The sequence below is a fragment of the Delphinus delphis genome, chromosome 2, assembly GCF_949987515.2.
Source record: "Delphinus delphis chromosome 2, mDelDel1.2, whole genome shotgun sequence".
Taxonomy (NCBI): domain Eukaryota; kingdom Metazoa; phylum Chordata; class Mammalia; order Artiodactyla; family Delphinidae; genus Delphinus; species Delphinus delphis.
In genome coordinates, this window is record NC_082684.1 from 139,627,529 (window position 1) to 139,651,314 (window position 23,786).

At 42.9% G+C, this 23,786-nt stretch overlaps 1 protein-coding gene across 1 annotated transcript in view; it reads right to left on the minus strand.

Annotated features, from left to right (window-relative positions):
* The window catches only part of LACTB (lactamase beta), a 62,515-nt gene that overhangs the window by 1,613 nt on the left and 37,116 nt on the right, over positions 1-23,786 (minus strand). Inside the window, exons 13-14 of the mRNA XM_069540474.1 lie at positions 17,797-17,886; positions 15,921-16,051 (exon numbers count right to left, since the gene is read on the minus strand). The gene's annotated coding sequence lies outside the window, so the exon portion shown is untranslated. The remainder of the gene's footprint in view (positions 1-15,920; positions 16,052-17,796; positions 17,887-23,786) is intronic.

Consider the following 23,786-nt stretch of genomic DNA (forward strand, 5'->3'; position numbering starts at 1 on the left):
GAACCCAAGCTCCTAACAGATATCCTGAGATCTGCCTTAGGGGTTCTGGTCTTACAGACTTCGGTCTCCAAGGCCAACTAAACACCCTAGTGAATTGAGGAGATTCATCAACAGGCCTAGGAGGCCTTGGAGGCCAGGCAGAGTGTGGGGCTGGAAAGGAGCCCAAGACACCTAGTTCCTTATTCTAAAAAGCATTCAGTTCACCCTATGACTCAGTTATCAGTACTTCTCTCTTTCCAAGGAGTGCAAAGTTTCAGTCCTTTCTGTGACGAGAACAAGTTACTGGGTTGCCAACAACTTATTGGATTGCCAATCTACAGGATGAAGAGAAAAATGAAATTCTCCTTTGTATTTTGAGCCATATTCAATCAGATTCCTGCCTCCAATTCCTGCTTAATATGGATAATCATTTCCTGAATAACCTTAAACACAGATTTCACTCCCACCACCAATTTAACAGCAGCAAGGGCTTATAAAACGGAGTTTATCAGGGAGCACGGTGAATGCTCCCAAACCTGTGATAAAACACCCTATCTCTCCTGAAATTTTTGCTCTTGCTGTTCAGGCAGAACTGAAGAGTTAACATGAAATCAAGCAGATCTCTTTGATTACTCATTTTTAAGATTTACAATTATAAATTATGGTACAATCTAATAGAATGCTGAAGAAATAAGGCTGAATAGGTAATTCTTTGGGGCCAGGATGAATATTCAGATTAAGAAGAACTGTTAATGAAATCCCAATCACATAGTAATTTCCCTCCTATTACTTTCTGAAACTCAAGTAGCTGTATGGCCTAATTAGGCCTGTTTTGGGGATTATCACAACATTTTATTTCTGCAGTGAGTGACATCACTCGGCGTTTAATATTCATTGAGGCTTTTACGAAACAGAGAGGTTTCCATATGTCTCTAGAGCAAATCATTTGTGTTTGCCATCTGCTACTCGAGAGTAGTTTTATAGACAAAGAATGCAAATCACTTGATTCTTTAATTACTTTGGGGTTAGGCTATACTACAGTTGGGATTGTGGGACAGCCAATTCACTGCTAGGAGAATACTGTTGTTTACTTAGCCACCAACTTAAAGAATTCTTTTCAAGCAAATGGCATGAAAAGAAATTGAAGCCTAAAATTTGTCCTTTTAAGTAGAGGCAAAGACCATTGTGAAGTGATGTGTGAGGCTTTTCTGAGTTGGCATTAAGGAGACACTACCAGAGCGCAGGACATTGAGGTCAGTGTAGCAAGCATCGGTTCTCTTTTCTTAGTTCTGACACCAAAGGAATATATGACTCAGTACTTAAAAAAAAAAGCCAAGGATCTCCTTGAGCTCAGTATCAAAAAAAAAGATAATTTACTCTTAGTCACCCAGGAGCTAATTACCTTGGCTTTGGACTCAGTGCCATTTGTTTCTCTTTCCCCCATTCTCATTAGCTTCTTGAATTGTGGATAATTCTCTGCTCAGTAGCATCTCCACCAGCCTATGGACATACACCATTAGTTTTGCTTCATCAGGAGTAACTTCAAACAACAGAGTTTTACCAAAAGTGGAAACCCTGGAGCTTTAAGGTTATCTGTAGATTTCAATTACTGATGCTTTTTCTAAACTTCCTCACAGTAAAATTTCATTCACTGCGATTGTTAGCACATAGAATGTGAAAAATTGGCAACTGAAAGGGACCTAGTTTGGCCATTGACTAGCTATGAGATCTTAACCTCATGACCCTCTGATGTCTAAGACTATTTTCTGCTTTAAGATGCTATAAAATCAGTGCGTTTAAGAGATCGTTCATTCTAATGTTTCCAAAGTTTGTACCTCAGGATACTAAGTGAATCAGCAGATGTTAGTAGGTGAAACTAGAAGAGAGGGTTTCATGGTCAAACTCGTTTGAGAAATGCTGCTATCAAAGTGTTTTGAAGGTACAGCTTCTCCGAACCCTTCATATGCTGCTGTGCCTTGTGACTCTCCACCACTGGGTGTGGTGGGCAGCTTTTCCAACACTGCTGCCCCAGGCTGCTTTTTGAAGAAACGTCTTATGGGACCTGTGTTTTGCGGAATTTAATTTGGGAAACTCTGATGTAACCTCAACCCTTCGTTTTAGACATGAAGATCTAAGCTGTAAAGTCCTCCTGTCACGATGAGAATCAGCATGTTTACAAGAAGCTGTCCAGAAGCAAGGCGGCATCCGTTAGCAGAGTGCCTGACACACTGGACTGAGAGCACCTGTCTGCCTCCTGGTTTCTCCCGACTCCCAGGGCAGGGCTCCCTCATGCTGCCTCTGTCACCATCACACCCAAAGAAAGGCCAGCCAAGGGCTGGGGGCAATGTGATGGCTGTTCCCTTCCTGCCTGGGGCTTTACCCTCAAGTCCTGGGGGACTGACAGGTATTGTACTAACTGAAATGAAAATCATTTTATGTGCAGAAGCAAATTCACCCAGAATTCTGAAAGTGCAAAAGACTAGATCCTTAAAGGAACATTCTGGATGCTGTGTTTTTCAGAAAAAAAAGGCGAATGTTAAGTAATTAAGCTAACATTCGCGTTCTTTGTTTTCTATTATTCTATATTTTGAGTGAGTTACAGGATGTGTTAGACAGTCCCATCACTCCCAGGCTAATTTCTTACAGTGACATCTAAAGTTCTGTAAAATGATCTGCACAATAAAATGGTTTTAAAGGTGAATTACTTAAATTTCTGGAGGGCATGAATTATATTTACATTGTATCCCTAATGACTAACACAGGGTTTGGCATATATCAGGCACATAATGATAAATACGTTTGCATTAATTAGTAGATTATAATCTGATGATTAGGCTTTAATAAAATAATGGTAATAACATATTTTTGTTTGTTTCACACTAGTATATTTAGAGGTTCCATTTTCACTCCTCAATAGATTTTATATATTTCTCATATGCTTCTTCACTCATTAGTTCATCTAGTTCTGAAGGGTTACTGTGTGTCATCTTTTTTTTTTTTTTTTTTACATCTTTATTGGAGTATAATTGCTTTACAATGGTGTGTTAGTTTCTGCTTTCTGAGTGTCATCTTGATCAGCCAACCATCTTCATAACAAGATCTGTTGACAAGTCCTGGATTTTCTGCTAGAGTTTCATTAATTTTAGTTACTTCTCTTGATAAGAGAATAGAGTTCACTAGCAGCTTTCACAATTTCCAAAGTACCAAATTCCTCATTTGTTCAATTTTGTCCCAACTTCAGGCAGACTACAGTAAACAACATCTCCCAAAGCTTCCTATGCAAAATTGCTGATTCGCACTATTCCAACACTGTTTTCTGTTGTTACCTATTCATGTTTGTGAATTTATGGCCGGGGCGCATTGCCCCGAGGGCGCCCGCCCGCAGTACCCAAGGCAGCGGGGAGCAAGGCGCGTTGGGCGCAGAGATGGCGCGCACGCAGGCTGCAGACCGCGGCCCGCACGCTCCAGCGCCATGTTCGCAGGGGCGCAGGGGGGTCTCCGTGCAGCATCTAGAGCACCCCGGCCGACGGGGGCGGGGGAGGCCGCTGGTAATAACATATTAATGGTACTAATTAATGATAGCCTACCTTTTCAAAAATCTCTAAGATACATTCCTTGCCCTGGTTAAGGTTTATAATCAGAAGCTGGTTAACACTCCTTATTTGTAACCTATTTTCATAAACAATTGCACTGTGATGTGGTGTTTCTTTTAGGTAGTAATAAATGGGATCACTTCTATATTTGACTTTAAGACACACGCACATAGACTTAGAATTGGAATGAGTCAGTGGACATCAAGTTCTGTCTTCCAGTCATTACAGAATTCTGCTTTCGTCACTTGGCCTATATTAAACATCCCCAGAGATAAAACACGTAATAATAAGCTTGAAGAAATGTGTGATCCTGGAGGGCCTTCTGAGTTATCAAAGAAGGATTAAGTCATGTTGGTAAATTATAGTATGTGTTCTGTACATTTGCCCCTTGAACAACATGGGCTTGAACTGCATGGGTCCACTTAACATGCAGATTTTTTTTCAATAAATATCCAAAAATATACATATAGAACATCCTGTGCAAGACTTGAAGTAGATAGCCTATCCATACGTAAGCATGAAGTGAGTGATATTTAATACGAAATTAATTTTAGTTTTCTTACTGTTTCATAAATTTGCTTTCAAAGAATTACATGACCATATACTATGCCTCTCTCTCCCTCCCTCTCTCTCTGTCTCTCTGTCTCTCTCTTGTAACTGGAGAAACTGCATATCTGCCTATCATCACGGGTATGTGGTTTTTTAAAAAAAATAACAATGTTTCTAATACTGTAGTATGAATATGACTGTAATACTGTATGCCATAAAAATGGTATAACCATTCATGTGGGTATATGCTAAGTTACAGTGAAGCAATAGTATCAATTACACTAGGCTACCATAAAGCAATCATATTGCTCCTTCTTTGTTATCAATGCATGAATCATTTTATCTGTAAATAAATATGGATTTTTTTCACATTATATTTTCATTTTTGATGTCTAGTGTTGTAAGCAGATAGGGTAAGGGGTCCCCGGAGAAAGACAGCCAAGTATGGCTCCTCTTGACATAAGAGAAGCCATTTTTGGCCTAAGCCACTTTGTGATCTAAGTCTGGACACAATGCTTGTCCTTGAACTGGTCTCAGTAATTAATGATCTTAAGGGAACAAAAGAATGCAGGAGCAAATGACTGTTATCAGGCAAGAGAAGTAACAATAGCAAAGGTAATATATCAGTTGTAAAGACTCCCAGTTCTGCTTCAATGGTAAAGATTAGCCTGAAGCACTTTCTTGGGCTGTTTTGTAGAATTTAAACCTCCCTGGAGCACTCAACCACCAGATCAACTGAAACCTAAGGGATGATGCTGTTGACCTTTTCTGACCCTGGTGACTTCAATCAACTAAAGCTTGGACTCTGTCAATCCCCAACTGTATGCTGAATTCTCTGCTCAAGCCCCTTCATGAATGAATATGCATGTACCCTCAGCTTAAAACGTCACCAATTTTGGGACTTTCCTGGTGGTCCAGTGGTTAAGAATCTGCCTTCCAATGCAGGGGATGCAGGTTTGATCCTTGGTCAGGGAACTAAGATTCCCGTATGCTGCAGGGCAACTAAGCCTGCATGCTCTAGAGCCCGCACACCACAACTAGAGAGAAGCCCACGTGCCTCAATGAGGAGCCTGCATGCTGCAACGAAAGATCCTGCATGCCACAGCAAAGATCCCGCATGCTGCAACTAAGACCCGATACAGCCAAAATAAATAAATATTAAAACAAACAAACAACAACAACAACAAAAACTTTGCCAATTTTGCTGTTCAGGGAGACACTGCTTTGGGAAAGATCCCCAGTGTTCTCCTTACTTGCTGCAAGTAACAAATCCTTCCTTCTCCTGATCTTTGGCTTGGCTGTATCTGTTGGCTTGACCCCCACCAAGAGGTCAATACAGTTTTTTGGTAAAAATTTTGGCAACCACGCAGGGACATCTCGCCTAGCCCCTTTGGGTTCTCCCAGCTCTATGTTGCTGGGGTCCTGCAGGCAAGGGCATAGGAGAATCCCTCTTGGTGCCTGAGTTGTCAGGTCCATGCACCTCAGCTCACTTATCAGACTCAGAGGCTACTCCAGACATCTTGATCTGGAGTGTCCCTTTGAAGAAGTGAGTGGCATTCACCCAACAAATCAGCTTCTGTCCCCATCTCAACAGGGGAGGAGGAATGACTCAAGAACTGTGCAGTTAATCTTGTCCAGTAAGCAGATAGGGTAGGGGATCCCTGTTGAAAGAGAACCAGGCATGGCTTTCTTGACATAAGAGAAGCCATTTTTGGCCTAAGCCATTTTGTTATCTGAGCCTGGCAACAGTACTTGTCCTTGAACAGGTCTCAGTAATAATGATCTTAAGAGAACAAAAGGACAAACTTAGGCAAAAGAAGTAACAATAGCAAAGATAACAAATTGTAAAGACTCCCAGTTCTATTTCAATGGTAAAGGCTAGCCTGAAGCACCATCTTGAGCTATTTCGCAAAATTTAAATGCCCCCTCAGGTGCTCAACCACCAGATCAACTGGAATCTAAAGGATGATAGGGTTGACTTTTTCTGACCCTCATGACTTCAATCATCTAAAGCTTGGACTCTACCTACCACCTAAGCCCATTCATGAATATGCATGTATGCTTAGCTTAAAAATTCCCTAATTTTGCTGTTCAGGAAGATACTGCTTTGGGAAAGAACCTCAGTGTTCTCCTTGCTCCAAGTAATAAATCCTTCCTTCTCCTGGTCTTTGGTTTTGTTGTGGCTTTTGACCTGACACCCTCCAAGAGGCAAACCCAGTTTTTGGGTGATAGTCTGGCCAGGTTAGCTTGGACTCTGAGGGGTTGTCAGACAATCCTGACCTCAGGCTTGGGAACCAAGATCCCACAAGCTTCATGGCACAGTTAAAAAAAAAGGAACAAAGAAAAAAAGGAGCAGTACAATATCAAAGAATAAAAAACAAAATATTAGAAAGATAAAAAATAATTAGGAAAAATAAAACTATAATTGAAACAACTGCAACAAGGTAAAATAAAACCACAACAGAAAAAAGAAAACAGAAAAGGGGGGGGGGGGGAGAACAAACCAAAAGGAGGGATCACTAATAAAGTATAAAGAATAAAATAAAATCAGAAAAATAAAAGATTAGGAAAAATAAAAATATAAAAGAATCAACAACAATGAATCAACAAGGTAAAACAAAATCCAATCTAAAAAAGGAAAAAAGAAAAGAAAAAAAAAAGCCTTGGCTATGGGGGTGGAGTTTAGGCGGGGATGGGGGGGTGGAACTTAGGCAGGGGCGGGGTTTAGGGTGAGGCGGGACTTAAGCAGGTGGCGGGGTGACGTTTGAATGTGGGGCAGGGCCTCTGCTTAGGACCTGCGCAGAAGGGGAGAGGCAGCACCTGGAAAGGAGGTCCTCTGGAGTGTGGGGTTCCGGAGTTTGGCAGTAGGGCCCTGAGTGAGGGTGTGTGGGTGGGTTTCACGCTTAGCGCAGTTGGAGTGCGCATATGTCTCCGAGTGTAGAGATGGGGCCCTGGGTGGGGGTGTAGGGGCGGGGCCTGGACTCTGTGCAGCAGGAGGGAGGCTCCGAGGGCAGAGCATTCGGCCCAGGAGCACGTGGTGTGATGCCTAAGTGGACAGGGAAAGCACTGGCCACGTTCCCTTCCAGTCCTTTGCACCCCTCACCCATCATCTCACCCAGGGTCTCCCCCGTCGTCACTGGACCCCTAACCGTGGGTAGGTCCCGCTGGCTGTAGGAATTCCTTCCCTCCCCCAGCTGCCCCTCAGGGATGCCGGTCCAGGAGGTCCGGCCTTTACTTTTGTTCCCCCTTCCCTCCCTCCCACTCCCTCAGGACCCGCAGCAGGAGGGGGCCTCGGTGGGCAGAGGATCAGGCCCCAGCTCTCAGCAGGCTCCTGGGGGCCCAAGTGGGCAGGGGAAGTGTGGCCACGTTCCCTTTTGATCCTCTGCCCTCCCAGTGGTCCCCCAATTTCCCCCTTTGGGCGTGGGATCCCTTCCCCTCCCCCAGCCACCCCTCAGGGGCGCCAGTCCCATCCCACCTCCACTTCTCCCCCCACCTTCACTCCCCTCACACCCCATGTACTACCCGGTCGCTGGAGGTTCCTCCTGTCCCCTTAGGTGTCTGTGGTCTCCCACTGGTGCCTGGTAGGTGCCCTAGTTGTGAGGAGATGCAAATTCTGCATCCTCCTAGTATTCCATCTTGACTCCACCCCACCTTTTGATATTTTTGACAAAATTCCCAAATATCATATTCTTTTTAAAAAAAATTTTGGCCATGCCACACAGTTTATGAGATCTTAGTTCCCCAACCAGGGACTGAACCTGTGCCCCCTGCAGTGGAAGTGCAAAGTCTTAACCAGTGGACCACCAGGGAAGTCCCCCAAATATCAAATTCTAACTGAAGTTCTTTTGACCTCCAGCTAACTATGATGCTTCAGAGGACCCCTGAAGCACCTCAGAGAGAGATATTAAATTAACTAGGATTATTTGGTATGTTAAATTACATGGGAAGCACTGTCAAATGAGTGACAAGCTTTCTCAGGTTATACTGTAGGGATAAATGTTATTAATATATTATTAATATAGACACTCTAGAAATTATATAAAATTTGGATATGTCCTGGTATATAATGTTATCTGTCGTAATTCTAGGTATTATCTTAAAATGTTGTATGTCACAGCAGTAACCAACATTCTTTGTCAATTACATTGTAATCAGGTGTTAATCACGCCTTTTTTTTTTTTTTTGCGGTATGCAGGCCTCTCACTGTTGTGGCCTCTCCCGTTGCAGAGCACAGGCTCCAGACGCGCAGGCTCAGCGGCCATGGCTCACGGGCCCAGCCGCTCAGCGGCAGGTGGGATCTTCCCGGACCGGGGCACGAACCCGTGTCCCCTGCATCGGCAGGCGGACTCTCAACCACTGCGCCACCAGGGAAGCCCAATCACGCCTTTTTAAGTCTTGTCATTTACAGACAGTTATTGTTCTACTCTGATGTTCTGCAAAAGTGCTTCATCTTCAAGAAGATTCTTAGGAAGGATGTTTTGATAAGTATAGGTCTCTGATAAATTTCTGATCATACCACTGAACTGGGTAAGAAATTAAAGAATCTTAATGAAAACCTGATGGCTTCATAAAACTGTTAACAAAGGATTAGCTATTGAGTGAACTAATGAATATGGTTATAATTTTTATTGTTTTTGTCTAAAATGTTACTGGCTTTAATCTGTGTTTTCCAGATATAAAGAAACCCTTCCGCTCAAGCTAATTATGACTAACAGCAATTTGGTAAATTATACCTTTGGAAGTAAACCAGGAACATTTGTCTTTTTCTTTCTACCTGATCCCTCCAAAAATTAGAAATTCTTAAGTTCCCAGCAGCATTATCAGGTAAATAAAGAAGGCCACCACCTAAAAGGTACAGGAACCTCAAGGTATTTGGGGGACCTTGAAAAGGGCGGAATTCACTCAAATCTATAGATATTTCATGTGAAATCTGTGACAGGCCCATGGCATGGCTTTCCTGGCTTTAAGAGACCTTTCAAAAGTTCAATTGAGATTCCTTATGAAAAGCTCCAGCCGAGCCAACTTAGAAGAGCCTAAGTAATCAATTAATCAGACTTATTTTGCAAATTAGTCTTAATTTGGCTATATTTGCTAAAAATGAGGGTAATTGTAGAGAAAAATTATGTTTCAGTGGATACTAAAATCAAGTTTTGTTAATTGAGGTCTGTATTTACTGCCTGAGACTCACCTCCCAGATAGCTACTTATTGTTACATTACATAATTGTAAATTTTAAATGAATTGCTAAAAAGACACTCTAAGTTTGTTTCTGAAGCTTATCACAACAATGTATCTTTAGAAGAAGATCAGATGCCCCATGTCAAGGCCCTATCAAAATTGAATGTTATTGTGTTAGCCATATGTTTGCCCTGATGTTCAGGAGGAAAAGAAAATTATCTAGTGAAGTTATCACAGAGTGTAACTACTCATGACATGTATCACTGCTTGCTTTAAGTCTACTGCTATAAGCACATGTACAATGTTTGTGTTACAATCTGGTATAATGGATAAATGTATATATAACCTACAAAATGTTTCCCCATTAACATACCTCTGAGCCTGTTCACAATATTGATTAACTTCCCCCAATGTGGATAACTAGAAGAATATCTATATATTAACAAAAAGGAGGCTTAGCACCAAGGGACATGATGAACCCAGGGCAGGCATCAACCACCCTGGCATCAAGGGACAAATATTTTTGTCTATTGAAAGACTTTCAGTCAAGAGGGGAAATGATGAAAAAAAATCTTCATATTGAGATATGGGCAAGTCATGCTGGCTTATACATGGTTTAACTTAAACTTTACTGACCAGAATGGCCTGTTTTGTGGCCTGCAGAACATGCACTGTACATCTGCTTTGGCCATTGAGGAGAGGATGCTTTTAGAAATCAAACATAGAGGGGAATTCCCTGGTGGTCCAGTGGTTAGGACTTGGTGCTTTCAGCTTTCACTGCAGTGGGCCTGGGGTTCAATCCCTGGTCAAGGAACTAAGATTCTGCAAGCTGCATGGTGTGGCCAAAAAAAAAAAAAAAAAAAAAGAAGAAGAAGAAAGAAATCAAACAGACAGAGGACGTCATCATCACTCACATAGAGGCTTTAACAAAATTTACCCAGCAAGCCTTAACAACAGTAATCAGGCTGTCAGTCTAATGAACTCAGAAGTTTCTATGGGGCTTCCCTGGTGGCGCAGTGGTTGAGAGTCCACCTGCTGATGCAGGGGACGCGGGTTCCTGCCCCGGTCCGGGAAGATCCCACATGCCGCGAAGCGGCTGGGCCCGTGAGCCATGGCCGCTGAGCCTGCACGTCCAGAGCCTGTGCTCTGCAATGGGAGAGGCCACAACAGTGAGAGGCCTGCGTACCACAAAAAAAAAAAAAAAAGTTTCTATGATGAAAAAGCGGTCCTACAAAACTGCATGGCCCTTGATATTTTAACAGTCTCTCAAGGAGGAACTTATGCTATAATATATACCAAATGCTGTTTTTAATACCTGATAAGTCTTCTAATATAACTCAACTTACGATGCACATGAAAAACCAAATCTCGTCTCTGAATGATCCCCTTCCCAGTTTAGGGAAAATATTAGAAAAATGGTTTGGTTTAGGGGGCTCTTGGCTCAAGTCTGTGCTAATGATGTTGCAAAGTTGCTGTTAACTGTCTCTCCCACTGTGCCTCTTCTACACCTGCTAGAATAATGCTATTCAAGCAAGGTTCAGACACTACTTTGGTGGACCCCAAAACCTACCTAGCTCTAGCAGCAAGAGATTTTCACTCCTCTAACTAGGAAGACTAAAACATCCATTCTCAGCAGGAAGCAATTACAGAAGACTTACCTTCAGTCCAGTACCCCTCAGGACTGAAGAGTGAAATATCTCAAGGGGGGATTTTGTAAGCAGATTGGGTAGAGGGTCCCCAGAGAAAGAGAACCAGGCATGGCTTTCTTGACAAAGAGAAGCCACTTTTGGCCTAAGTCATTTTGTGATCTAAGCCTGGCCACAGTGCTTATCCTCAAACAGATCTCCGTAATTAATAATCTTAAGGGAACAAAAGAAGCAGGAACAAATGACTGTTACCAGGCAAGAGAAGTAACAATAGCAAAGATAGCAAATCAGCTGTAAAGGCTTCCAGTTCTATTTCAGTGGTAAAGATGAGCCTGAAGCAGTCAATCACCAGATCAACCAGAACGTAAAGGATGATGATGTTGACCTTTTCTGACCCTTGTGACTTCAATCAACTAAAGCTTGGACTCTGTCGACCTTTGCCCAATTCTATGCTGAATTCTCCTCTGCTCAAGCCCCTACATAAATATGCATGTACCTTTAGCTTAAGTGGAGACACTTCTTTGGGAAAGATCCCCAGTGTGCTCCTTACTTGCTTAAGTCCTTCCTTCTCCTGCTCTTTGGCTTGGTTGTGTCTTTTGGCTCAACACCCACCAAGAGGTGAACCCAGTTTTTGGGTAATAGTGTTAGTTATCTGGATAACATCTACAGTGTTTTGTATCATATAAGACAATATTGATGTAGATACTGACAGAAGATTCATCTTGTAAACAGACAACATAAACATACAGTATCAATAAGTATAGTATAGTACTGTAAATTTTTTTCTACTTTATGATTTTCTTAATAAAATTTTCTCTTCTGTAGCTTACTTCATTATAAGAAGAGTATACATTACATATAGCATACAAAATATATATTAAGGGACTGTTTATGTCATCAGTAAGGCTTCCAGTCAACAGTAGGCTTTTAGCAGTATGTTTCGGGGGAGTGAAAAGTTATATGCAGATTTCTGACCGTGTGGGGTAGGCACCCCAAGCCCCCACATTGTTCAAGGGTCAACTATATTTTCATTTAATAAAAAAAATTTTTAGCACCTACAATATATAAAGCAACTCTCCAGGTACTATAAGGGTAATAAAGATGAAACTGATCCAGACCATCTCTTCAGAAGCCAATGGTGGTCGACAGATGAATGGATAAAGAAGATGTGGCACATATATACAATGGAATATTACTCAGCCATAAAAAGAAATGAAATTGAGTTATTTGTAGTGAGGTGGACAGACCTAGAGTCTGTCATACAAAGTGAAGTAAGTCAGAAAGAGAAAAACAAATACCGTATGCTAACACATATATATGGAATCTAAAAAAAAAAGGTTCTGATGAACCTATGGGCAGGACAGGAATAAAGACTCAGACGTAGAGAATGAACTTGAGGACACTGGGAGGGGGAAGGGTAAGCTGGGACGAAGTGAGAGAGTAGCATTGATATATATACACTACCAAATGTAAAATAGATAGCTAGTCGGTGCTTTGTGATCACCTAGAGGGGTGGGATAGGGAGGGTGGGAGGGAAGTGCAAGAGGGAGGGGGTATGGGGATATATGTATGCATGTACCTGATTCACTTTGTTATACAGCAGAAACTAACACAACATTGTAAAGCAATTATACTCCAATAAGGATGGTTAAGAAAAAAAAAAAAAAGAAGCCGGTGGTGGGACTTCCCTGGTGGTCCAGTGGTTAAGACTCTGCACTCAATGCAGGGGGTGCAGGTTCGATCCCTGGTTGGGGAACTAAGATCCCGCATGCCACACAGCGGGGCCAAAAAAGAGGAGAGAAGCTGATGGCCTTGCAGGGGAGGTGGAGCACACTCGTAAATAATTACAATGCCAGGTAAAATTATGATCTGCCAGGAATGTGCTGTTGTGTTATTTATAGTTCTTTCCAAATTAGTTTATTTTTCTTTCAAAACTGGTAGTCTATAGTTAAGCGATTATCCAGTATATTAGAACTCCCTGTTCCCTAACTATTCTAGATAAATGAAAGGTTACATTCCTCGATATCAGTGACATCAGGTATTACTAGCAGCCATCAGCATTGTCTGAGAGTCATTCTTCTCATTCAATGACAGGACTGTACCATTCCAGCAAGGTCTTATTGACAGCATCACATCACCTTCTTTGGACATACAATTCACCTGAACTGGATGGGTGAGGAGGATGGATCAGATAATGTGGAAACTTGAACTGTGGTGGGGAGGCTGAGGGCATGCCTTCAGGAAGTTGGATACTTGTGTGGGTGGCAACACAAAAGTAGATGGGCCATGTTATCAAGTGACAACCAGAAATGGGGTCAGTATAGGCGCACAGATTGTCCCTGGCTATACAGAATGGGTCTGTCTGAACAGATAGTGGATCTGTGGGGGAGAAGGCTGTAGGGGCAGGAAGAGGATCTGTCTGTCCACTCCACAGATGTGACCACTATGTGATGGTGTGAATTGACTCTTTTATTCTGATTTGGGCTCTATTTTTATCTCCATTTTAAAAGAAAAACAAATTAATGTATTAATTTATATAACCATCATCGAAAGATCATTAAGGAAATATGTCCTTCATATATTAGGAATAGTGCTGTCAGAAAAGGTTGGACTAAAGCCTTTGAATCAAGAATCCAGGGCTTCCCTGGTGGCGCAGTGGTTAAGAATCTGCCTGCCAATGCAGGGAACATGGGTTCGAACCCTGGTCTGGAAAGATCCCACATGCCGCAAAGCAACTAAGCCCGTGAGGCACAACTACTGAGCCTGCGCGTCTAGAGCCTGTGCTCCGCAACAAGAGAAGCCACGACAATGAGAAGCCTGCGCACCGCGATGAAGAGTAGCCCTCGCTCGCCGCAACTAGAGAAAGCCCGCGCACAGAAACGAAAACCCAACACAGCCAAAAGTAAATAAAAAAAAAGAATCCAGAATTCAATGCTGTTACCATTGACATACAGCACAGCCACAAATTAGCATCAAAATATACATCTTACACATTTCCTTATTTACATCTTTTGCCTTGAGAATTTGATGATAAAAATACTTTTTAGATGTGGACATGGTTCCCTTAAAATTAAATGTTGTAAATCATTAATTTAAACAAAGTTGATCGATGAGTTAATACGGGAGCTTGTAATGTTAACCTCTTTGCATTTCAAGCCCCAGGACTGGGATCATGGCTCTGACTCTAAGGGAAGCGATGTGGACAGAGGGGTCTGTTTTGTCCCACGGCCCCTCGAAACCTCAGCTGACCCAAGGACCTCTCCACAAAGACCAATGCAGCACACGCCCAGGGGCCCGGGGAATCTCTCCTTCTACCCACTTGGTCCATTTTGGGGAGGCAATAGTAGGGGTACCCAACCTAGGGTCACCACCTAGAGCTTTGGTATCTGCTTTTTTTATGGGAGCTCAGCCTCTTGAGTAAAATATTTAATTACAGAGCTTATTCATTTGGTTTCTGGCCTTTACACCTACTGGAGACCACGCCTACTGCCCAGAGTAAGTTATTTGTGGGAGGCAGCAGACGTAACACTTGAAATCGCTCATGCCTCTGTGCCTTGTAGCTGAAGTGAAATTATTTATGGTATCCAGATTTGTCCCGTCTCCAGTATTAACTCACACTTTTGGCTGATTTATTATTTGGCCGGATAGCATTTGCTCTTAGGTCTTGGCAAGAGGCCCCTCCGTGGGGCCCACTCTTTAGACAGCTCTACTGTTGCTCTCTTCTGGTCATTCCTCTTCACTGGGTGAGGAATCCACAGGCCAAGTGATTTATTCATTCAGATCCTTGCTCTGCTTTTAGGTCCAGAATTCCCTGCCAAAGTCCCTGCTTCCAGGACTGGTATGAACCTCTTTTCCTGATCTACCCTTCCAAAGGGAGACCGTGCCATTGGTGTGGTACCACAGGCCCAAAGCGGTGGCTGTGAGGGGGTGCCGAAGTGGCAGGAGCTTGGACGTATGTGGGGTGGGATCATCGTCGTGTGTATATAAGGCCCTTTATGATATGGGCCAGGCCTGCGAGTGGGAAATGATATCAGGCCAGAAGTGCTTTCCTGGAACCACCACATTCTGGTGTGGAGCTCTGAGGAGTTTTGCATCAATCAAACTGATTTTATAGGTCATTATAAACATATATCTGTCAAGGTAGGAAAGGCTAACTGGCCTGTCAAGGCTAACTTGTTAGCTTCAGCTATAATTTTTTTATATTTAGACACATGATATGTGGGCCACCATTTTTCCTGTTCCCCACATGCCACAAATATGGGACTAGGCCTGCTCTTGGAATAGGTTCAATTCTGAGTTCATTTAAAATTTTAATATAAAGGATCTGGTAAGAGACGGGTGAAGTGTGGGTAGTGGGTAGGCGGCTTTCCACCAGGTCAAATGTGACATTGCTACAACTGCCCACATTTCCTGGCCTGCTCTCTGGCCTGGCAGGAGAAACCTTATGTGCATGTGTGTTTAACATCCACTGAGAGCCAGAGAAATATGACTTGGCTGTTTTCAAAGAATTCAAGCCCCACACTGTGCTCTGGTTGTGACAGCTGCCATTCCCCTGCCAAGCAACTCTTCCCAGCTGACTTCCTTAAGCTGTTTGGAGTTAAGAGCTGGGCACTTTGAAGGCCTCTTCCAGGCCAAAAAAGGATGAACTAGAAAGGGAATTGGGGCAGCCTTCCTCGGTTGAACACCACTTCACTTCAGCAAACCCCTAAGCCTTGCTATCTGTTTTGTCAGCTGTAAAATGAGCAGACTATTTCAGCCCTGCCTCAGAGGGCACCAAGCGGCGGGCTTAATTAATGATGAATGTGATGGGCTTTGTCATGTAAAGTCATATATAAATGAAAAGGAGCATTGGAGCTATTTTATCCAAAATCTGGAGTGCATCCTGCTTTCCACTGCCATCGATAAGACTTTACGTCCTGATCACAGACCGCTGCAGACTTCAGGGGTGCAGAAAAACACAGCTGGGCTTGCCTTACCTGAACAGAAAGCAGGGTTGGGTCGTGGAAGTGGAGCACAGAGCAAGCAATCGGTGCATGGTTCAGATTTCTGATGGCAGGCAGCACTGAGATCCACTGGGTCCAGCTGGCGGCAGATGATGGACTGGTTTCTGCAATCAAAATACAAAGAACAGGTGTACCCATTTATTCCTGGGACTGTTCTGGAAAGATCCTTGAGATTGAAAGTGTCACGCTGAGGGGAGAGTTCTTTCCAAAGATCTCCCCTGCCTTTCTCCCTGTTGTCCCTGCCTCGGTTTGCTGGCTGACAGCTCACAGCAGTGGTGTTTTCTTCAGGGACAGTGTTTACTGAGAACAGGCCACAAGGATCAGTCCTGTCTAGGATCCATTCCTTCCTTTAGTCTTGTGTCTTATTCATAAGGATCACAACGCACAGTTCACTTAAAGACACGGGTACATGATTAACCAGAAGTTGTACTGGTCCTGCTGAGAATTGTTGATTACTTTGGCTAACGGGATTTCTGTCCCCTGACATGATTCAGCTAACAGCAGCAAATCGTAACTTTTATATACTTAGTAGACATGATCATTCCTTCCCTTCATCTCCTAGAGCTAGGATGTTACTGGAATGAGACACCATATTCAGCGTTCTAACTATTCTGTACTGCCTCTTGTTAAGGATTAGATGACCTTGAGCTCCTTGAGAAACCCAAGAGGGTCGTAATCATTTTTGCATTACCCTTGACATTAGTGCCTTCCTTATAGGAGACAAAAACAAAAACAAAACCCCCAAGAACTTGTTCAGATGCATTGAAAATGAAAACTCCTCGTGAGATAAAAAATGATAGGAACTCCCACTGTCCATTAGGGAGCTTCCTTTTCAACTTTTCACAAAAATTTCTTGTTGGACGATCTAAGTATTTTATATTGGTTAAGGTCTTCAGCTTCAGCCAGACTTGGGCTTATATGCTTGTTCTGCAAATTACCATTCATGAGACCTTAACTAGCATGGTGCCTTAGTTTCTTCATCTGTAAAGTGGGGAAAATAATACTATCTATCCCAGCAGTCCCCAACCTTTTTGGCACCAGGGACCGGTTTCATGGAAGACAATTTTTCCACAGAGTGGGATGTGGAGCAGAGGGTGGGGAAAAGGTTTCGGGATGATTCAACCACATTCCATTTATTGTGTACTTTATTTCTATTATTATTACATTGTAATATATAATGAAGTAATTATACAACTCACCATAATGCAGAATCAGTGGGAGCCCTGAGCGTGTTTTCACTTGCCACTCACTGATAGGGTTTTGATATGAGTCTACAAGCAGTTGATTTATTGTGGTCTCTGTGCAGTCAAACCTGTCTGCTAATGATAATCTGTATTTGCAGCCACTCCCCAGCGCTAGCATCACCGCCTCAGCTCCACCTCGGATCACCAGGCATTAGATTCTCATAAGGAGCGCGCAGCCTAGATCCCTCGCATGCGCAGTTCACAGTAGGGTTCCCGCTCCTATGAGAATCTAATGCCGCTGCTGATCTGACAGGAGGCGGAGCTCAGGCGGTAATGCGAGCGATGGGGAGCGGCTGTAAATACAGATGAAGCTTTGCTCACTCGCCCCGCCGCTCACCTCCTGCTGTGAGGCCCCGGTTCCTAACAGGGTTGGGGACCCCTAATCTATCTCATAGAGAAATTATAAAGATTAAATGTGATAATCTATGCAAAGTGTTTAGCACAGTGCCTGGCACAAAATCAGTGCTCAGATAATACCATCCTCCTCATCCTCCTCCTCATCATCATTGGTAGAGATTATAGGGGAAGGAGTCTCGGTTGCTCTCAGAGCCTAAGAGTACAGCCTTCAGATTTAGTAACCTGCCCCATGGTTCCATTAATGTTACCTTATTAATCTGAAGCAGGAGCCCATGTAAGTCAGAACCTCCAGATTTTCTGCTTCTAGTCTTTGATTTCAGGTTTTATTCTTTGGATACCTAGAGAAGTATGAATAAGATAGCTTTCATTCAGACATAATTTGAGGGCTGTTTAAAAAGGCACTTTGCAAATTAACTTCTTGTACATATGCCTCAGTAATTCTGTTGGTTGTAAAATATATTGTTAGGCGATGTGGATCCTTGTAAACAGGCTCATTTCCAATGTCCTTGGTGGGTCTTTTGTTTAAACTGGTTTCTCCCCTTAATGTGTGGTCCCTAGATTTGAAAACAAAAGTTTTTGTTGCAGACATTCATCATCAATGAAGTTCATGATGAAGGCCTTTTCACTTAACAAACTATGTTTAGGTACTGTTCAGTGTTTGAAGGCAGAGCTACAGTGAGGCAGTCTGAACGGGAGGACTTAGAGCCACTGGCTGCCTTGACAACAGTTTGGAGGGAGTAGGCACCTTAGGGGGTCTTAGTTCAGTCTGTGCCTCCTTTTTAAAGAGCTTCTGTGCATCCACTTCCACAGGGGTGGGCCCCAGGAGTCACTACCACCCCAAGTGCCTACGGCTGATTGGAGGAGACGCTCCTGACCCAAGCTGAGATTCTGTCTGCAGGACGTCTGGAATGCGGACACAACCCTTCCGGTCAGTCACTATTGGCCTAGATCTAGGACAGCATACAATAAGGGGCTGGCATGGCCATTTTCACGATGTACTCTGGGAGGCAGAAAAAACTGGAATGTAGCAAAAGATGACTAAAAGCGTCAGGGAGAAATAGAGATGAGAAACCAGGTCGCCCCTGGGAGAAAAGGGGAGGTGGCAAGAGAATAGCTGTCTGCGTTCCCATGGGCCTCTCAGGGCTTTGTTCTAACCCCCTTGAGGCCCAGCTGCCCTTCCGGCTCTGGCCCATGTCCAGTCCACTCTCTGTTTTAGCTCAGGCAACCTTGAACTGTATCTGTTACGTGAAACCCAAGGAGCCTTGGCTGAGTGAGTGAGCTGGCACTGAGAGAGAGGCCACACCAGGCAGGGTCCACATGGGGATGCCCACCCAGGGGGATCCCATCACACTGGCCTGCCAAAATCAGACATGCATACAAGTAATTTTTGCTGATGATAAAACTGAATAGAACAGATTCATAGTTATTCCAAAACAGTGTTCTCTCCTAGTCACTTCCTGAAATGCTTTTTTGTGTAGTAGGAAGCAGCTGGCATTATAGATGGCACACCCATAATTGCGTCTAACCCTGAATATTTTTAAAGGGGTACGTGTACCTACAGCTGTCATTGGTCATGCATGTTGCAGGAAACAAAGCAAAACACAACGCGATAGGCACTGGTCTCTTCTAAGGAGCTATCAGTCCCCATCACTGTGCCACTTGACATTCATCTATAGCTTTGGCCCTCCCCCAGATTCAGGGCCCAATCCTGTCTCTAGCTGAAGGCTTTAAGGCCCTGTTTCAGTAGTGCAGGGGACAAAGTTAGGATATCCTGTAACTTGTCCTGCTCTGATCAAATGCCCTGGTTCTGGCCTCTGGGCTTTTGCCTTCAACCAGGCATCGAGTCCCTCTTCTAATTCCCTGTTGTAGAGCCTGAGTTCTCGATTCCTCAGGCTTTAGCTCCTGCCTCCATAACCTGACCAGAACCCTGGTCTCTTCAAAATCAGGACTCTAACTTGCTTATGTCTATTTTCTCCAGGTAACACCCCTGAAAGGCAGACCGAGCTGGGAGCTTGCTGTCACTTGTCCTGTCTGTCCCACACTGCCCACACTGTCTAGGTCACTCCCACTGTTTCTCCCATTCCCCCACCCCCACTTTCACCACTGCCAATAATCATATTTGCTCCACGTATGGGACACCTACCTTTTGCTACCTTCTAGGTCTTTCTAACACTGAATCTCTCTCAATTATCATGTCACCTGTTACTCCTCTCAGGACCCATGTGGTCCTGCAGCTCTGCCTGCCTGGCAGACCTCCTCCACTGATTTCAGCTGGGCACCAATCACAAAGCCTTGCACACAGCAAGGTGACAGGGAGGCGGGGTGGCATGGTGGAATGAGCATGACATGAACATGGGCATCCCGAGCAGACCTGGGTTCAAATCCTTGCTCCTCCACTTGCACCTGTTCCCTAATGCCTGTAGGACTCAAAGGTACAAGGTATTGTTGAAAGAATTATATTATGAGATAATGTGCCTGTCAAAATATAGCAGTTATTTTATAAAATACCAAATTTAGCTTTTTTTGGGGGGGGCAGGGCCTGCACCGCGCAGCATGTGGGATCTTAGTTCCCCGACCAGGCATCAAACCTGCATCCCCTGCATTGGAGGCGTGGAGTCTTCACCACTGGACTGCCAGCAAAGTCCCCACCAAATTTAGCATTTAATAAAACACATCTGTCTTTCTTTCTTGAACTTATATTTCTAACAGCTTTATTGAGATATCCACATATCATTCAACCCACTGATTTAAAGGGTACAATTCAATGGTTTTTAGTATATTCACTGGACTTAGATTTCTTAAAATGTAATTATAGCATAAGGGATATGAGGATTAATAAGTTAAAAAGATGTAAGATTTTAGTCAGTTATAATTTTATGTAAATCAAGAGTGTGATGCCATTGCATTGTCAAAAAACTTATGCGATTTTGGGCTGCACAGATACACAGGTGATGATAAGAACACGATGGATAGTGGTTCCTTGTTATTCTGAGCAGGACATGTGTTCAGTCCTTGGGCCTAGTTTAAGAGGGATATGGGCAAATTGGAGCATGTCCAGAGAAACATGAAAAGGGTGACGAGAAACAGCAAATACTGTTTGTAGGAGCCTATGATATTCACCCTGGAGAAGTAAATCCAAAGAGGAAATGAAACCCCATCCTCAATTAGCTCTGGGTTGTCATTTGGAAAATGAATGACATGTATTTTCTATGTTCTTTCGCTAGGCCAGAACCTCAATAAGTGAATTTAAGTTAAAAGCAAGCAGATTTTTTCTTTTTAACATCTTCATTGGAGTATAATTGCTTTACAATGTTGTGTTAGTTTCTGCTGTATAACAAAGTGAATCAGCTATATGCATATGTATATCCCCATATCCCCTCCCTCTGCGTCTCCCTCCCACCCTCCTTATCCCACCCCTCTAGGTGGTCGCAGAGCACCGAGCTGATCTCCCTGTGCCATGCAGCTGCTTCCCACTAGCTATCTATTTTACATTTGGTAGTGTATATATGTCAATGCTACTCTCTCACGTCGTCCCAGCTTACCCTTCCCCCTCCCCTTGTCCTCAAGTCCATTCTCTACATCTGTGTCTTTATTCCTCTCCTTCCCCTAGGTTCATAAGAACCATTTATTTTTTTAGATTCCATGTATATGTGTTAGCATACGGTATTTGTTTTTCTCTTTCTGACTTACTTCACTCTGTATGACAGACTCTAGGTCCATCCGCCTCACTACGAACAACTCAATTTCGTTTCTTTTTATGGCTGAGTAACATTCCACTGTATATATGTGCCACATCTTCTTTATCCATTCATCTGTCAATGGACACTTAGGTTGCTTCCATGTCCTGGCTATTGTACATAGAAGTAAGCAGATTTTGACATGATATAAAGGAGCAATTAAAGCTGTCTAAAATTGGGGTGGATCGTCCCTTCCTAACCTGAAATTCTGTATTTAATATATTACCTCTTTAATAGCAAGTCAGAGAGCTACACCTTATAGAGCTTTGACTCTGTTATGTGTCGAGCTCAGGTGGGTAAAATGATCAAGTAGGTCACCCCTTGTTTACTTAAGGCTAATCATTCAGTTTGGGTGAGTCTAGTAGTCCATTCTTCCTCCCATTTTTCATTCCCACTCTCTGCTTTTTGATCAGAGGAAAGAGAAAAGAAAGCCCCAAATCGTCAATATGGGTATTTTATTAGCACTTCTGATGATAATGGAAATATTTCTAAAATAAGACTTTGGCATTACCTGATCAGGATATTGTGCTCATCTCTTCCCTGCTCTGTGTAAGGGACTGCATCTTAGCGTTTGAAACTCGCCATGGTGGAAACACCTACAGAAATTAGCAAATACGGCAGACCATCTTCCCCCAGCTCATCGACCAGTGCCCACTGCTTTAGCATCCACACCACCCAGTGATGACAGAGCTGGCACTGTTAATAATGATGACAGACCTTCTACTAGATTTTTGGACCATGTGTCTCTATAAGAAATACATTTATAGACAACGGTATTTAACTTTCATATAAGGGCAATTTGGAATTTAAGTAGTTTAGTGTAATTAACTAGTTTCAGATGAGTGGAATATTTAGGGGAAAGTATTTGGGAAAAACTGGACTCATTCTGAACTGCTTTCTAGACCACATCTCTTTTTTCTTTAAGGAAACCCCATAATAACCATGGTCTGTATATTTGAAGAGTCTGTTATGCACAGCTACTTATGGAGTGACCATGTGACAGACTAGGAAGACATGTCCAAGATGAAGGCCCTCTGGAAGTGGGAAGATAAAGCTCTCTGCTGGCCAGTACTCCTTGTGCCACCTATTGGATTTTGAAAGAACAATCTCTCAGCTTTTGATTCAAAGGTAAGACTCCAGCAAGTATTTTCCGCAGATGGAACATATTCGTAATCTTCCTTAAGGCAGAACTATTGTAAAAACTTTGCATTGTATGCGTTGTTATGAGGGGAATCACCATCAGCCCAAGATTCCCAGGGCCAACTGGTTTCTTTATCATCAACAAGCTCCAGGAATTATAGTCGGCATTTATTGAGCACTCGCAGTATACTATGTACCTTACAAGCATTCTCTCATTTTATCTTCATCTAACCTTATGTGATGGGTATAAATATTTTCATTTTACAGATGGGGAAACAACTTCAAGTGGTTAAGTGGCTATTAGAGTTAAAAAGTTTCTGTGATCCTAGGAAACAGGATCTACATTGCCTACTGCTTTGTATACAGCAGACATTCCATACATAGTTGAATCAGTTTTTTAATGTGAATAAATAGAGCACCATTCTTCTTAATACTTTGAGCCCTTTGACCTATTAGCCTTTTAAGCAGCTTTTATCTAATGGAAAATCAGAATGATTTTCATTTATTTTGCTTCTACGTACATTCCAAGGGCAGAGCTCCCTGTAATATCTCATTAACCCTACAATGACATAGAATTATTTTCCCAATTTTAGAAACAAGTTAATGGAGGCTTAGCAGGAATTAGGTTGTCTTTTGATGTTTTCATCACACCAAGTCAAGGCAGAGGAAAGACCAAAGGCATGCATTAAGAAGAACCTAGTTCCTACTGTATAACACAGGGAACTATATTCAATATTCTGTGATAAGCCATAATAGAAAAAATAGGAAAAAGAGCGGGTATATATGTATAACTGAATCACTTTGCTGTACAGTAGAAATTAACACAACATTGTAAATCAACTATACTTCAATAATAATAAAAAAAAGAACCTAGTAAAGTTATGACCAGAAAAAAGGGTTCTAGACAAACCCGGAGGGAAACAGTCCTCAGAGAGTGACCACAAGTCAGTTCTGCTGAGTATGTCACTCAATGGACAGAGTTCTGTGCTTACTAAGCACTGTAGTAGGCATGGGGGAGATAAGACCAAATCCTGATTTTGAGAAGCCTATGGGCTTTTAGGGAAGAGAAGACAGAGACACATACACATAAGGAAAGTGAATTTGCAGTACGAGCAGTACGAGAGACTAAAAAGGAAAAGCAGACAAGACAGCGGTGGTCATTGAGAAACAATTAACGCAGGCAATAAGCATTGCAGGAGTTCAGAAAAGGGAGCGATTATATTTTCATAAATTTACGCTGACCTCAGCATCTTCACTATGAGCTGTGGGAAGACAATGAAGTTTGAGAGAGCACCTGGCTTCCAAGGAGCTCACTTTCTTCCCTGGAGACTTGAGCAGATCATGAGAGGGTTTGCAGCAAG